Source organism: Dipodomys spectabilis, unplaced genomic scaffold (genome assembly GCF_019054845.1).
Source record: "Dipodomys spectabilis isolate Male_0828 unplaced genomic scaffold, ASM1905484v1 ptg000312l, whole genome shotgun sequence".
Taxonomy (NCBI): Eukaryota; Metazoa; Chordata; class Mammalia; order Rodentia; family Heteromyidae; genus Dipodomys; species Dipodomys spectabilis.
Genome location: NW_024870989.1, coordinates 493410 through 507949, shown reverse-complemented (window position 1 = coordinate 507949; position 14540 = coordinate 493410). Strand labels below are relative to the sequence as shown.

Sequence of the window (14540 nt, the reverse complement as noted above, 5' to 3'; positions counted from 1 at the left end):
TGGAGCTCTCTTGGCCTAGGATGGAACAGATCTGCTCTGGAATCAGCATTCAGGGTGGGCAAAAGTCAGCTTGGCCCTGGTCACTTCCTCCAATTGAACTGTAGATGACGATAGTCCCCCACGATGCCATGGGGCCACATGTCCTGCATCTGGCTACAAGGGGTCAGGAGTCACCCACCATAGGGATTGTACCTGCGAGTTGTATTTACTCTTGCTTCCCTGGGCCCCCATCATGCTTCGATGCCACCCTGGACAGGAATGTACTTGAGAGTCTTACCTACAATTAACCATCAAAAAGCAAGTGGGGCTGTGGCTCAAGTAGAAAAGCACTAGCCTTGAGCAAGAAAACTCAGGGATAGAGCCTAGGCCCTGAGTTCACACACACACACACACACACACACACACACACACACACACACACACACACACACACACACACACACACCACATGTATGCAAAATCAGAGATTTCTACACTGCAATCTTTGGGTATTCTCTACCTTTTCCCCACTAAGCCTGGTGGCTGTTGACCTAGGTGTTTGATGCATCCAACACCAGCTGGCATCTTTAATTTTGGGAAACAGAATGGCTAGAACATCAGCCTTCCCCCATCCCAGCTTATCCAGGACCTTTGGGGCTCCTTTTACAAAATAGCCAAGATGCCTTCAAAAGGCATCACATGCTTAGCACTGGTGGCACATGCCTGTCATCCTAGCTACTCTGGATGTTGAGATCTAGAGGACCTTGGTTCAAAGCCATTTTGGGCAGGAAAGTATGTGAGACTCTTATTCTCAATGAACCATCAGAAAACAAGAAGTGGCACTGTGGTTTAAGTGGTGGAGTGCTAGCCACGGTAAAAAGAGCTCAGGGACAGTGGCCAGGAACTGAGTTCAAGCCCCAGGACGGGAAGAACAAATCTTTGTTGGAGGCTAGTTTTCCCTTTGAAAACTATTCATTCTTTGTGATAAGCATAACATGGGCCTCTTCCCTGGCCACGAATGGTCCATTAGATGTCCCTTGAATATGGGCCGCCTCCCGGCAGCCTCTACCCTACCTGACCCGCAGTTTACCATCAACTGGAGATGGAGGCCTGAGAGAAGGCCACCTGGCCACCTACTTGTGGTGGCTGCTGAGGCTTTTGAGAACCAGTATGTCACAAAGAGAGTCATCATCTGCATCAGTCTACAGAAGAAAGGGAGGGAACACTCCTCACCTGAGCCTGTGAGCTGTGGGTGATCTGCATTGTGTGGCTTCTGCAGCAGGATGTGCTCCATGGGGGAGTCCTCTATGGGGTAGGGTGCCCCGACCTGTCCTTTGGCAGTTTCCACACTGCTTTGAAGTGACAAATGTTCAAAACCTTTCTGCTCCTCCCTCATTTTGACCACCTCGGAGCCTGAGGTGTCTGAATCGGTGGTGGTGGCAGGGGACTCAGCCTGTGCCGGCATCTGGTGCCTGCTGTCCATGCCTTCCCCTGAGAGGAACCACAGGGCCTCCCACAGCTCTCTCCTCTTCATCTTTTCCTGGGACAGCCAGCACATGTGCTCAGCTTTCTCCTACAGCTCATCCAGGACGAACATCTGCTCTTTACGCGCCACGAGGGAGTCCTCGATGGTGTGGATGTGTGCCAATAGCTGGCTGCATCGATGGTGGAGCTCATCCGCTGGACTCCGGAAGTCGACCTCCACAGGCAGGTCATGGACAAAGCAGATTTTCTTCTCGGATGCCCTCGTGTCCTGCTTATCATCCTCACATATGCTGTGGTGCTAGCTCTCACGGTGGGGGGCCAGTGGCTCCAGCTTTCTCTGGCACTGAGCTGCCAGGTGGACTGGGCACCCGCAGTGGGCCTGCCACTCTTGGTGCAGGAGTTTCCCCCTGTGGATTTCAGCCATGGAGAGCGCCCCCAGATCCACGTCCCTCTCGGTTTTGGGGATGTCTCCATCCTCTGCGATGGTCACGTCTGGGGGAGTTTCCTCCTCACCTTTTGCTTCTCCAGGGCTCTCAACTTTCCCTTCCCCAGGGAAAGCCAGGAAGCTCAGCTGGGCCTGCAGGCTCTCCTCCTGTATTCTGGTCACTTCCAGGCAATTGAGGGTGTCCTGCCACTTTGGGGGCAACACCTGGTCCCGACAGTTGGTGGGGCCTGCACTTGCTTCAGCTGCTCCAGCAGCTGGGTATGCCTCTCTAGGTGCTGCTGCAGGGCCTCCTTTTCAGAGCTCAGCTGCTCATTGGAGGTGATGTGCAGCTCACAGGTGGCTCTGAGCTCCTGCAGCTGGGCCAGGGACTGCTCCTGCCGCTCCTGCAGCTCCCAAGCTGCTTGGCTCTCTCTCTCAGGACCTCTTTCCATTCCTCTATCTTCTTCCTGTGTGGTTCAGCTGTTCTCACAGATGTTTCTTCACCTGCTGCTCTGAGTCCAAGATGCTGGCTAGCTTCTCCTTCTCACTGCTCATCATGTGGAGAGTGTCCCACATCAGGGCCAGCTGTTCTTCCATCTGTCAATTGCACACATGTGCATCGTGGGATCTTGCAGATCTCCTGCTGATCCGTGGCTTCTCCAGTCTCCACAGTTGCTTCTGCTGCTCCGTGTTCTGGAAGCGGAGCCTTTGGTTTTCCTGGATCTGGATGTGAAGTTGTTCCTCCAGGTTTTTCAACTCCATCTCTGTGCAATAGGCCTGGGCTTGCACCTGCCGCTTGACCAGAGATGGTCCCGAAGGGGGCCATGTCTCTGCCAGCTTCCTTCTCAGTTCCCCCAGCTCCTTCTCTAGGTCAAACACCTGCCTTGCCCCTCGATTCTTCTCCTCTGTCAGTTGGTTCACCCACTGTGTCAGCCGACGGGCCTCCTCCTTCTGCACAGACCTCTCAATGCTCAGGTCTTCTGTGAAGGTGTCTCTCTCTAGATTCCCTGCAGTCACCATCCAGCTTAGGTTGTCCAGTAGTCTCTTTAGTACCTCACGCCCTGCCAGCGCTTGTTGGAACTTGCAGATTCTGCTCTTCATGTTGCTCCACTGTGTCAAGAGTGTTTCCAGCTTCTCTTGCAACTCAGTGTTCACTTGCTCCAAGTCATTGAAGCTACTGATCCTTTCCTCAAGCTGAAGGGTCACATCACTCAGCTGTGCAAAGAACATTTCAGTCTCATTCTGTGAGCAGTGACCACAGAAGCCGCCATCTCCAGCTCTGCCATGTGCTGCTCTGCGGTCTGCAGGCAGCTGGTGAGAGCTTCATGCTCCCTTTCTCTGTCATTGGTCGCCTGCTGCACGTGGGCAGGTGAACATTGTAAATCACATTCTTCCCAAACCAACCTCTGTATGGGTGCCTTGTGGATCTCTAGTTCCCTTTTCATTGCTGCGTGCAGTTGGGCTATCTTCTACTCTCTTACTCCCGTCTGTCCATCCTGCACATCTGTCTTTTCCTGCTTCAATGGTTGGATCTTGGCACAGAGCGCCTCTTTTCTTCTTTTGCTGGGATCCAGGGTGGGCACCACATGTCAGTACACCTCTGCAGATCCTTATCGGGACCATTGACACTCTGGACCCTGGTGGCTGTGGCTGTGTCCAAAGGCAGGGGAGGCCCATGGTCAGCATCACATTTGGCTGGACTCTCCTTTGAATCACACCCCCCAGTGGTGTTTGTCTTGGGGATCCTTCACTTTTTCATGTTCTTAGTTTTCTTGAATGTTGCAGATCTGTTGGGAGGATTCTTCTGCCAGTGTTCTTGTGGCAATTTCTTGCCCACAGCTATCTCAGGGAGTCCTGTTGTTTCAGACATCTGAGCGCTGAGAAAGATGGGCTGGCCACTTTTCCAAGGTCTGGGACATCCTCTATTCACCCACTCACTGTCTAGGACCTCAATTTCCTACTCTACTCCAATGTGGCCTCGAGTATCTTGCTCACCACTCAGCCACCTCTACCTTCCTCAACTGCTAGTAGTGGTGTCAACCAACTGAGGGAATCCAGGTGCTACTGGGCAGCATGGAATGTGGGCGTGTCCATCATTCTTGTTTCCCATTGGTCAGAAAGAAACATGAAAGAATGGGGGTGTGGACGGAATCCTGTGATGCAGGCAGAATGGGCAGAGTCAAGATGACAGCTCCCCTTTCACATGAAACTGTCCAGTCCAGTTGAGAACAAGAGGTTGACCTGCTTTAGCTGGATGGCTGCACAGATTGTTGTATATATCTGTTTGTTGCCAGTCCCTGACCTTGAACTCAGGATCTGGGCACAACTGCTTTTGCTCAAGGCTAGTGAAGCCACTAGTGAAGCCACATGGCTCTACTTCTGGCTTTGTTGGCACTGAAGTTGGACAGGGTTCTCAAGGACTTTCCTGCCTAGGGTGAATTTGACCATGATCCTCCTATCACAGCCTTGTAAGTATCAAGGAGGACTGCTGAGTACCATTGGTGCCTGCCTAATCATTGATGTTGGTGATGTTCTTGGACAGACCAGTGATTTCCTTATCCTCGGGTTTATGTGGGGAGAGCTGGAGCCCACATCCTGGTCCTGCCATCTCCAAATGGCAGGTGATCCTAAAAAACTCAATCCTATCCATATAAATACCAATGGCTTGTGATTATGTGATTGAATGGGCAGTTCTTGAATGATTCTAGGACAAAATTATACACAATTATGTTATAGGACACTGATCAATTTTAATTAATACTGTATGAAGCATTTAAACAATCACATTCATTAAATGGCGGCAGAACAAATACCTAAGAATTGGACATCACATAGTATACAGCTGCCATTTTTTCTGTCAGGACTGGGATCGGACCTCATGGTCTGGATAACTCTTTTGCACTGTGTGGAAAGGGGAAGCTCACCTTCTTGAAGTCATGAAATTCAAGTCTGTTCCTTAGACCTGAAATTGATTCCCAGCACTAGAAAACATCCTATTCATGTACATTTTAAATATATGATTTATATTTATATACATAAGTTGACTCCATATAGCTTTCAGTATATTCATTTTTATTTTTTGTTTTATTCATGTATTGGCCATTTATTTTATTGACTATTATGGCAACATAGAACATTGATTCCATAGGATATAGGTCTGCATATATGTTCCACTTCATACCTGACTCCTAGGACTTTCACAAAAAAGGAAAACGTTTGGCACCACCAGCTTTTTCTCCACAGTTCACTTTTTGGGAGTGCTGGCATCTGAACTATGGCCTACAAGGCCCAGTTCATGAATGGGTGAGTGTCAACACGCCATCCTGGGGCAAATTGAGCTGACAGGCAGTTCCAAGGACCTTAGATCGAGCTCCAGGGTTTTACAAAATAAGAACAGAGTGACACCCAGATGGTAGTATCCTAATAAATATATATCTTTATAGAGTGCCAGACATGTCTACACATTATTCAGTTATGTAGACTACATTCCTACCAATTCTTGTGTATTTATTATGCTTCCATGTAATTAATGTTATTGTTTTCATCCTTAATAAACTATTAAGTAAATCAGTGTCCTGAAATTATTGCGTCTCTGTAAGAAATAGTATTCTTTTAATGCTTCATATTAAATAAAATCAGTCTACTGAAAGCATGATTTCTTATTTTATACAAGTGTTATTCATGATCAGCTCATTCAACCGTGCCATTGATAAAATTCCAACATTATTACTATGGATGGGAACGAGTCTCTTAGGATCTCTGCCATCTGGAAGTGGCATTAGTGGGATTCAACTCTAAGCCTACATTGCCGTGTGAGACTATGGCTTCTCCAATAGCCCGCCATCCTTCAGCAATGCAAGGTGAAGTACCCTTTGGAGCCATGTCATTCAGACCTAAGTGGTCACAGTGCAAAGGAATAAAATGTAAATACGCAATCCTGACACTTATTTTTGGGGGGAGGGTTTGGTCATAGGGCTTGAACTCTGGGCCTGGGCACTCTGCCTGTGGTCTTCAGCTAAAGGCAAGCACTCTACCGCTTGAGTCACAGCGCCACTTCCAGTTTTCTAGTGGTTTCTTGGAGATAAGTGTATCACGGACTTTCCTGGCTTTGAACCTAGATACTCAGATCTCAGTCTCCTGAGTAGCTAGGATTACAGGTGTGAGCCACCGGTGCCTGGCTCTGCCACTTTTTTTCTGTGCATATTTTTTCCCAGCACAAGGCCAGGAGGTCTAGGATCCCAGGATCGGCTGTGGCTCCAGTGGCTGCACTGCAGCCTAGTGTGACTGAAGCTGAGGCAGAGTGCCATGATCTGAGTTCAAGACCTTGCTTTGCAAAACAAAACAAAACAAAAAAACCCTCCCCGCCACCCCCTGCCCCCGCACACAAAAAAAATTTAGCTCACTGACTTGCAATTCTTGCCATTTTTTTACTTTGGTTTTAAACTCAGGATCTGGGAAACTCTGCAGCACTGTGGAGGAAGGGAAACTCACCATGCTTGAAGGCAAGAAAGTCAGGCCTGGTCCCTAGGCCTGAATTCAATCCCCAGCCATGGAAAACATGCTGTTTATATACGTTATAAATATAGGATTTGTACTTACCTATAGATGTTCAGTCCATATTGTGGTTATTGATTGTATTTTTTTATTCATTTATTTGGCGTTTATTGACTGTGATGACACGCAGCCCATTTATTATATTGATGACATCCCATCACATAGTATCTAAATTGTATACCTGTTCTCCATCATGTCTGACACCCAGGACTCTCAGAGAAAAGGAACACAGGTGTCACACTCCACTTCTTACTCCATGATCCAATTGTTTGCAGTGCTGGGATCTGAACTCAGGCCCTAGCAGACCCAATTCATGAATGGGTGTGTCAACACGGCCACCTCTAGCCAAGGAAGCTGCCAGTCAGTTCCCAGACCCTGAGATTGAGCCCCAGGGGTGGACAAAATAACCATACATGGATAGGCAGATGGTATATATCAATAAATATATATTTGTATAGAATTCCAGAGACATCTACCTAGGATTCAATGACATCAACTAGGTTCCTACGAACTCTTAGGTATTTATTATGCCTCCATTGAAGGAATAGTATTGTTTTCATGCTTAATAAAAGATTCATTAAGATCAATCATCAACATCGTAGGATCATTGCATCTAATTTTAGACTAGAATGATGCCCACAGAAACTTCTCATTCAATCATGAGTTGGCTCACATTCCATCATTATTCCCATGCATAGGAATGAGTCTCGTGGGATGTCCCCCCATTGGTAGGTATCAGGACCAGGATTCAAAATCATGTCCTATGATGACATATGGGCCTGTGGCTTACCCGATAGTCTACTAGCCACGGCCAATGCAAAGTGAAGTACCCTTTGTAGCCGTGTAATTTGGACCCAGGTTGGTCACCATGCAAAGGAAGAAAATGTAAAAAGTCCATCCTGTGGCTATTTTTCTGTGTGGGTTTTTTTTTTTTTTTTTTTACTCCTGCAAAGCTTCAGGGCCTAGGATCTCAGGGTCGACTATGGGACTATGGCAGCCCAGCTGCCTAAAATGATCGAAGCTGAGGCAGGGTTGCCATGAAGTGAGTTCAAATCCTTTGGTTAGCAAAAAAAAAAAGCCCCCAAAACAAAAAAAACCTAAAACCTAATAAAGCACTCTAGTTCAGAATTCACACCATTTTTCTGCCGCTACTCAGATTCCAACTCAGGTCTAGGTAACACTATAGCACTGTGGGGGAAGGGGAAGCTTACCCAATAAATAAGTGGGCTAAAAACTTACAGAGAAACTTCTCTGAAGAGGAAACAAGGATTGCCAAAAGACACATGAATAAATGCTCAACCTCTCTAGCCATAAAAGAAATGCAAATCAAACCACAGAGATACAACCTCACCCCAGTTAGAATGGCAATAATTAAGAACTCTAATAACAACAGATGCTTTAGGGGATGCAGAGAGAATTGGACATTACTACAATGTTGGTGGGAGTGTAAACTTGTTCAACCACTTTGGAAAGCAATATGGAGGTTCCTCAAAATACTCCACATAGAGCTCCCCTATTTCCCAGCAATCCCACTTTTAGGCATTTACCCCAATGATCACAAACACCAGCACCACCAGCACGACTATGTTTATTATTGCAGCATTATTTACCATAAGTAAGATATGGAACCAACCCTGATGCCTCTCAGTAGATGAATGGATCAAGAAAATGTGGTATATATACACAATGGAATTCTATGCTTCCATCAAAAATAATGACATTGCTCCATTTGTTAGGAAATGAAAAGGCTTGGAAAAATTATATTAAGTGTACTTGTTAGATTGGTAGTTAAACAAATGATATTATTGTTAATATTAATTTTAATGCAATTTCAGGGAACTCTCCTGTCTCTGACCTCCTAACACTTGTATTTTGGGATTTGTTCCTGGAAATCTAGGATTTAGCAGGACTCAAAATAAACCAAGATCTTGCCCATGTATTTGTAACTCCTTTGTGTGGTATTCTCACAATTAAAAAAAATAAGCCAAGAGTATTTGAATTCTACTATTAACGTTTAATGATAGATCTCTACTGATCTTTCTCTTAAGTGTGTTGGAGAAACCAAAGCTGAAATTAACTTGGACTTTTGTGGTGGATGTAAATGTCTTAACTACCATCTCTGGTAGTAGGTACCATTAAATTTCAATTAGCCATCACAGGCTCAAGCCTGTAATCCTAGCTACTCAGGAGGCTGAGATCTGAGGATCGTTATTGAATGCCAGCTCGGATAGGAAAATCCATGGGGCTCTTACTCCAATTGACTGCCAAAAAGATTAGAGGTGGACATATGTCTCAAGTGGTAGAGTGCTAGCCTTGAGGGACAAAGCCCAGGTTCTGAGTTCAAGCCTAGATACTGACCATCAATTAACAAATTCAGAGGTTCCACTGTGAGTGCTATATTCTTTTAGAGACTGAAGTATTCTTTTTCGCATAGTCTTTCAAACACCAGCATCTCTAATAGAGAATCATTCTAGATCCTTCTTTTCCACTTGAATAATTGTTATTTTCCAGGAGTAGAGTGGCCAAGAGGCTTGCAGATCAAGAGCTCGGATATTAAATTGGCTAAAAAGAGATCAAATAAAAATTTACTCTTTGGTTGCAAATACCACATTTTTGGATGTGTTTGCTAGCCCTGGCACTTGAACTGAAGGCCTGAGTGCTGTTCCTGAGATTTTGTATCCAAGAGTATTGCTCTACCACTTGAACCACAACTCTACTTCGGGCTTATTGGTGGTTAATTGGAGATAAAAGTTTCACAGACATTCTGGACCTGGGTGGCTTCAAACTACAATGCTGAGTAGCTAGAATTACAGGTATATGCCACCAGAATCTGGCTCAAATACCACCTATAACGTTAAAAGTCAAGGATATCTGTTAACATGTATCTCTGACAGATGTACAATGTTTTATTCCTCACTGAATGAATGTTCCTTTGAACAGTGTTGCATCAAATGGAGTGGACTCAAGTTAGGTCTTGGACACCAACAATTTGGTTTGGTGGAAGTGGCCTTGTTTTTCTACACCCTATTTGGCCATTGGTGTGGATTGTAGAAAAAAAGACAATTCAGTAAAAACAAATTCAAAGAGTCTGAGACACTTACACAAGTTCTGGACATCACTTCCTCATGGGCTGCTGTTGTGCAGGCCCAATATTTGATCTGAAGAGAAACTTGGAATTACAAATGTTAAAACCCAAAGTCTAGTAACCTCTAAAAGGGCTGTGTAACTCCTTGATCCTCATACCTGATACTGTGACTTAGTGGGAAAGGCAAAGGGCAGATTTCTAGCTATTGCAGACTTCTCCCTTAGTGAACAATAAGTTACCACCTTCAGTCCTGGTTCCAGCACAGACTTGGCTCAGGTCTGTGAACCTGAGTGTAGACATTTGAATCTCCATACTGTGAATGGAAATTTGGCATCCTACTAAGATAGCAGTTTGAGGGACTTGCATAGCTGTGGGAAAGTCTCTTTTTAATAGCCTGTTCTTTGTGCCAGATTTGGCTCAGGTCTGTGAACCTGAGTGTAGACATCTGAATCTCCATAGTGTGAATGGAAATTTGGCCTCCTACTAAGATAGCAGTTTGAGGGACTTGGATAGCTGTGGGAAAGTCTCTTTTTAATAGCCTGTTCTTTGTGCACATTTGGTTTAGATGCAGGGATACATAACTAACTAGTCTCAGTGGTCACCCCATGGTAGAGCAAGAAAGACAGAGTAGAGGGACAATGATCAAGCTCACGCCATCTGCCATTTTATGCTGCTTTAATTGACATGTTCTTCATGTATTTTAGTAATTCAAGAATAAAAATTAACATTACATATAGATTTTTTAATTGCCTCTTTGTTTCTGACAAAAATTAAAAGTAAAAATAAATTTAAATAGAAAGGCAGTATGGTAAGAGCAGGCAACAGGAATGGAAAAATGATCATGGGCACCTCCTGAAGTCCAACCTGGAGGTTTTATTTACCAACATCGGGGAATAAAATGAAACTATGTAACAAGACAGGCCTGCCTGTTTTTTCTCAGCAACAAGGCAGCACTGTCTGCTTTCCTTAGCAACACAACAGCCCTGCCTGTGTTCCCTCATTTATACCAGAGTCAAAGGGGTCAATAGACCATGACTAAGGGAGGAAATTAGAGCTGTCATTAAAAGATCAAAAAGAACAAGCCCTGGATATGTCTGGAAACCTATAAAGCATCTGAAGCCTTAAACACTTAGGCCTTTCAGAGAGAAAGCCAAGATGTGCTCTGAGGTCTGTAGATTCCCTTACTCAGAGAACACACAGACCTCCCAATGACAGAATCATCCCTGCCAACAATAGAACTTCCTAGTAATGCTCGGGGAATAAAAGACACATTAAACTTTTCTCACTGCCAGAAACCAGCACACACTCAGAGGACACCAGGACAATACGGGAGGGAGGGCTCAGTCCTATTGCAAATAATGGATGAAACTCAGAGGCCCACACCTAATCTCATGATGTACTCAGACCTCCGAAATTTCCAACAGCTTCCAGATGGTGTCCGCAGCCCTTCAAAAATATCCATCTGTGATGCCCAGATCTAAAGGCCACCCTGTGTTTAGGGGCTCCCTGAGCTCAGCTTCTGCTCCTAAACCTGCCCATGTATTCTGTAAAGAGCTCAGAGAAACACTTGGCATTTGTTGTGCCCCAGAAGTCAGGCCACAGTGAGGCATCTGCAGCCCCCACCCTTGCTCCAAGCATAGGCACCAACAAGGGAACACCCCCAGGTTCCACAGCAGACCCCTGATGTGTAATAAAAAGAGGCTGTGCTTCTGCTGGCACAGTCACCAGTCAGTAGTCCAGGCAAAGGGGCATCTGTTAAGGCCACCCCCAAGTAGCTGTGGGGCTCTGACATCAAGACAGAGGCAGGCAGGTGCACCCATACAGGCTGCCTTTGAGAAGCTCCTATTCCAAGTGCAGGCCTGCCTGGTGGCCTTTGAAGCAGAATGACACTGCAAAATTTCACAGCACACTAGAAGAACCCGACAAGCAATGGACCTGTGCTCAGAGACCTAACCAAGGCAGGAAATGAGAGAGAGAGAGAGAGGCTATCTGTTCTTAATATCTATTTCAATATCCTTGGCGAGTAATGCATATTTTTATCAAGAAATAAAGAGGAAAACTTCAAACTGTAAATCTGATGGAGTAGCTAGGGTCAATCTAAAGTTCCTACCATAAACAATCACAAAGGTGGAAGCTATGTGAAACCATATATGTATATAAATGTATATGTAATATAACATGCAGTCATATATATATGTATATTCACATATACAATGTGAATATATAATGTATAATATATATATGTATAGAGGGAAAAATAGAAATACATAGTATTTGAAGGAATAAAAATCAATACATTCCCAATTTTGATTGAAAGCATGAACCTTCCATGCAGGAATCTATCAGCTCAAAAAAGTCAATTAACATAATTACACAGGTCCACATTAAGACACATTCTAATTAAGCAAATACAGAAAACCTCCCAAAGCACAAAGGCACAATTCATCATACACAAATAATCTTCAATGATATTAAGACTAATTTCTCATCAGAAACTAGAAACATTATTAGACAGCAAGGGCAACAAATTTAAAGTGTTAAAAGTACACATCTAAAACCCACCTTTCTAACAAATATACTTCCTCCAAATGTAAGAGATGAGCTAAGTACCTACCCATGGCTCAGGCATATAATCCTAACTACTCAGGAAGGTGAATTGTGAGGGTGGTGGCTCAAAGCCACCCTGGAACTTGTCCCCTCAGGAGGAAGTTGTAAGACACAGCTGTCCTTGAGAAGGACGGAGGCCTTTGTGCAGTGATATTGCTGGAAAAAGACATTGGATAAGGTGGCCATCAAGAATGGAGGCTATTAGCTAGTGTCTACAGAGAAGCAATTTATAAGATTCAGTAGTCCTCTAGAAAATCAGAGGATTTTGACCACTGTCCTAGTAGTTTCAGAAATGCCACGAGAATGACCAGAGCAACCTCAAGCCACATGGATTCCTTAGCAAAAGTCTTTGAGGTCTAAGAGCTAGAGTGTAAATGCTGGAAGGCTGTGATTGGTCCGATATTTCTCTGACCTCATTGGCCCAGACTCTGATTGGTCCATTTCTTCTATGACATCACTATGCCGGGATGTGATTGCCCCAATGTGTGAGATAATGAAGGATATATAGGAAGCCACTGTGCTCCAACCTATGTTAGTTAACAGAGCTTGGAGCTCTTGCTTAATGAACCACTGGACTGAAGCAAAGTTAAATGATTTTTTTGGTAGTGGGGACGGGCTGTTATTTGGATTTTGGTATTTCTTTTTACTCTTTCTGGGTTTTCGTTTATTTTATTTAATTTATTTAGGTAGACTTGCTACATGCTATTGTAGCAGAAGGATGGAAGTACAGAAACAATCAATCTCAAGCTCCTTGAAGGAGGAGATCATCAAACAATACCAGAAGAAAGAGCTCTTCCACACAGGTACCATGGAAAAGTGAAGCTGGCCCATTCCCTCCTCACAGACAAGGACGTGGCATTTAAAATACTCTGGAAGTGAGAGTCCTCATCATTGGATAAAGAATGAGGTGGACATTTTTAAGAAGGTATGGAACAAGCACATCATCAGGTTGTACCAGGTAATGGAGAAGGAAGAGTATGTGTATCTCATCATGGAACTGGCCACTAGGGGATACCTCCTGCGGTGGATCTGAAAATTCGGCCGCCTATATGCGGATGAAGCCAGGAGGCTTGTCACACATGTTGTAAGTGCAGTTCACTACTTACACCAAACAAAATCATACACGAAGACTAAGTCCAACACTATCCTTTTGCACACCAAAGACAGTATCAAGGTCAGTGGATTTGCTCTGAGCATCTGGCTCACCCTGGGGTAGTTGCTAATGAATGTATGTGGTACAGTGCTATTCCATCCCCCTGAAATGTTCTTGGAAGAAATGATGGCCTGGTGCAGGTGTCTCACACCTGTAATCCTAGCTATTTAGGAGACTGAGATCTGAGGATCATGGTTCAAAGCCAGCCCGTATGACTCTACACTCTGAGCAGACTCAAACTGATACCAAAGACTAATTTGATTAGGAAACGGCAGAGGATAGAGGTGGTTAGCAAAATACCTACCATTATTCTCAGAACAAGCTGCTTAATGTGGGCCCAGATGAATTGGTTTATAAAATGTGAGGTGTGCATAAATTATGACTCATCCACAAAAGGCTGCAATTAATATATGTCTGTCATGGATGGACACAAAATAATCTATTTATGTGTAATATATTGACTAAAGTTTATAAGGGAAAAAGGGAAGATTAAAAGTTTCTGGGGCTGGTGGACAATGGCTGACACCTGTAAACCTAACTACTCAGGAGGCTGAGATCTGAGGATCACAGTTGAAAGCCAGCCTGGGCAGGAAAGTATGTGAGACTATTATCTCCAATAAAACACTAGAAAACCGGAAGTGGCGCTGTAGCTCAAGCGGTGGAGAACTCGCCTTGAGCTGAAGAGCACAGAGACAGTGCCCAACCCAGAGGTCAAGCCTCATGACAGACCAAAAACAAAACAAAAGAAAACAAAAGTTTCTGGTGCAGGTCATTGTGTGGATTCCATCAGTATTGAAAAGAAAGTTCACAAGAAGAGGTAATGGTTAAAAAGCAGTGTGGATATAATTAATGTCACTGAATTTTATACCTAGCAAGCATGAGGCCCTGTGTTCAAACCCCTGCACTTCCAAAAAAATGCTAAATCTTCCTTCTGTTACCTACCTTAAGTGGTAGGTGCTCTTCTACTGTTATGATTGTATTGCTCAGAGCTTCTCTGGTGGAAGTTTATTCATGCTTTTACACATAATCCATTATTTGAATATTGATGTTGAGTTTCAAAGTTTGAATATTGATGTTGAGTTTCAAATACAGGCAAAGCCTGTATTTCTAACTCAAGAGGCTAAAGCAGGAAGATACCTATTCAGTCAAGGCTGCATAGAGAAGTCCTTCCTAAATCCCAATGCTAGTGCTGAAACTGGAGGGACAATTGCTTTTAAGCAATTACAAGTGAGAGATAAGTTTCTGATCATATT

General features: G+C 44.4%; 1 pseudogene; it reads left to right on the top strand.

The window, feature by feature from the left end:
• Positions 1–1642: 1642 nt before the first annotated feature.
• Positions 1643–14540, top strand: part of LOC122127781 — a 44795-nt pseudogene continuing 31897 nt past the window's right edge.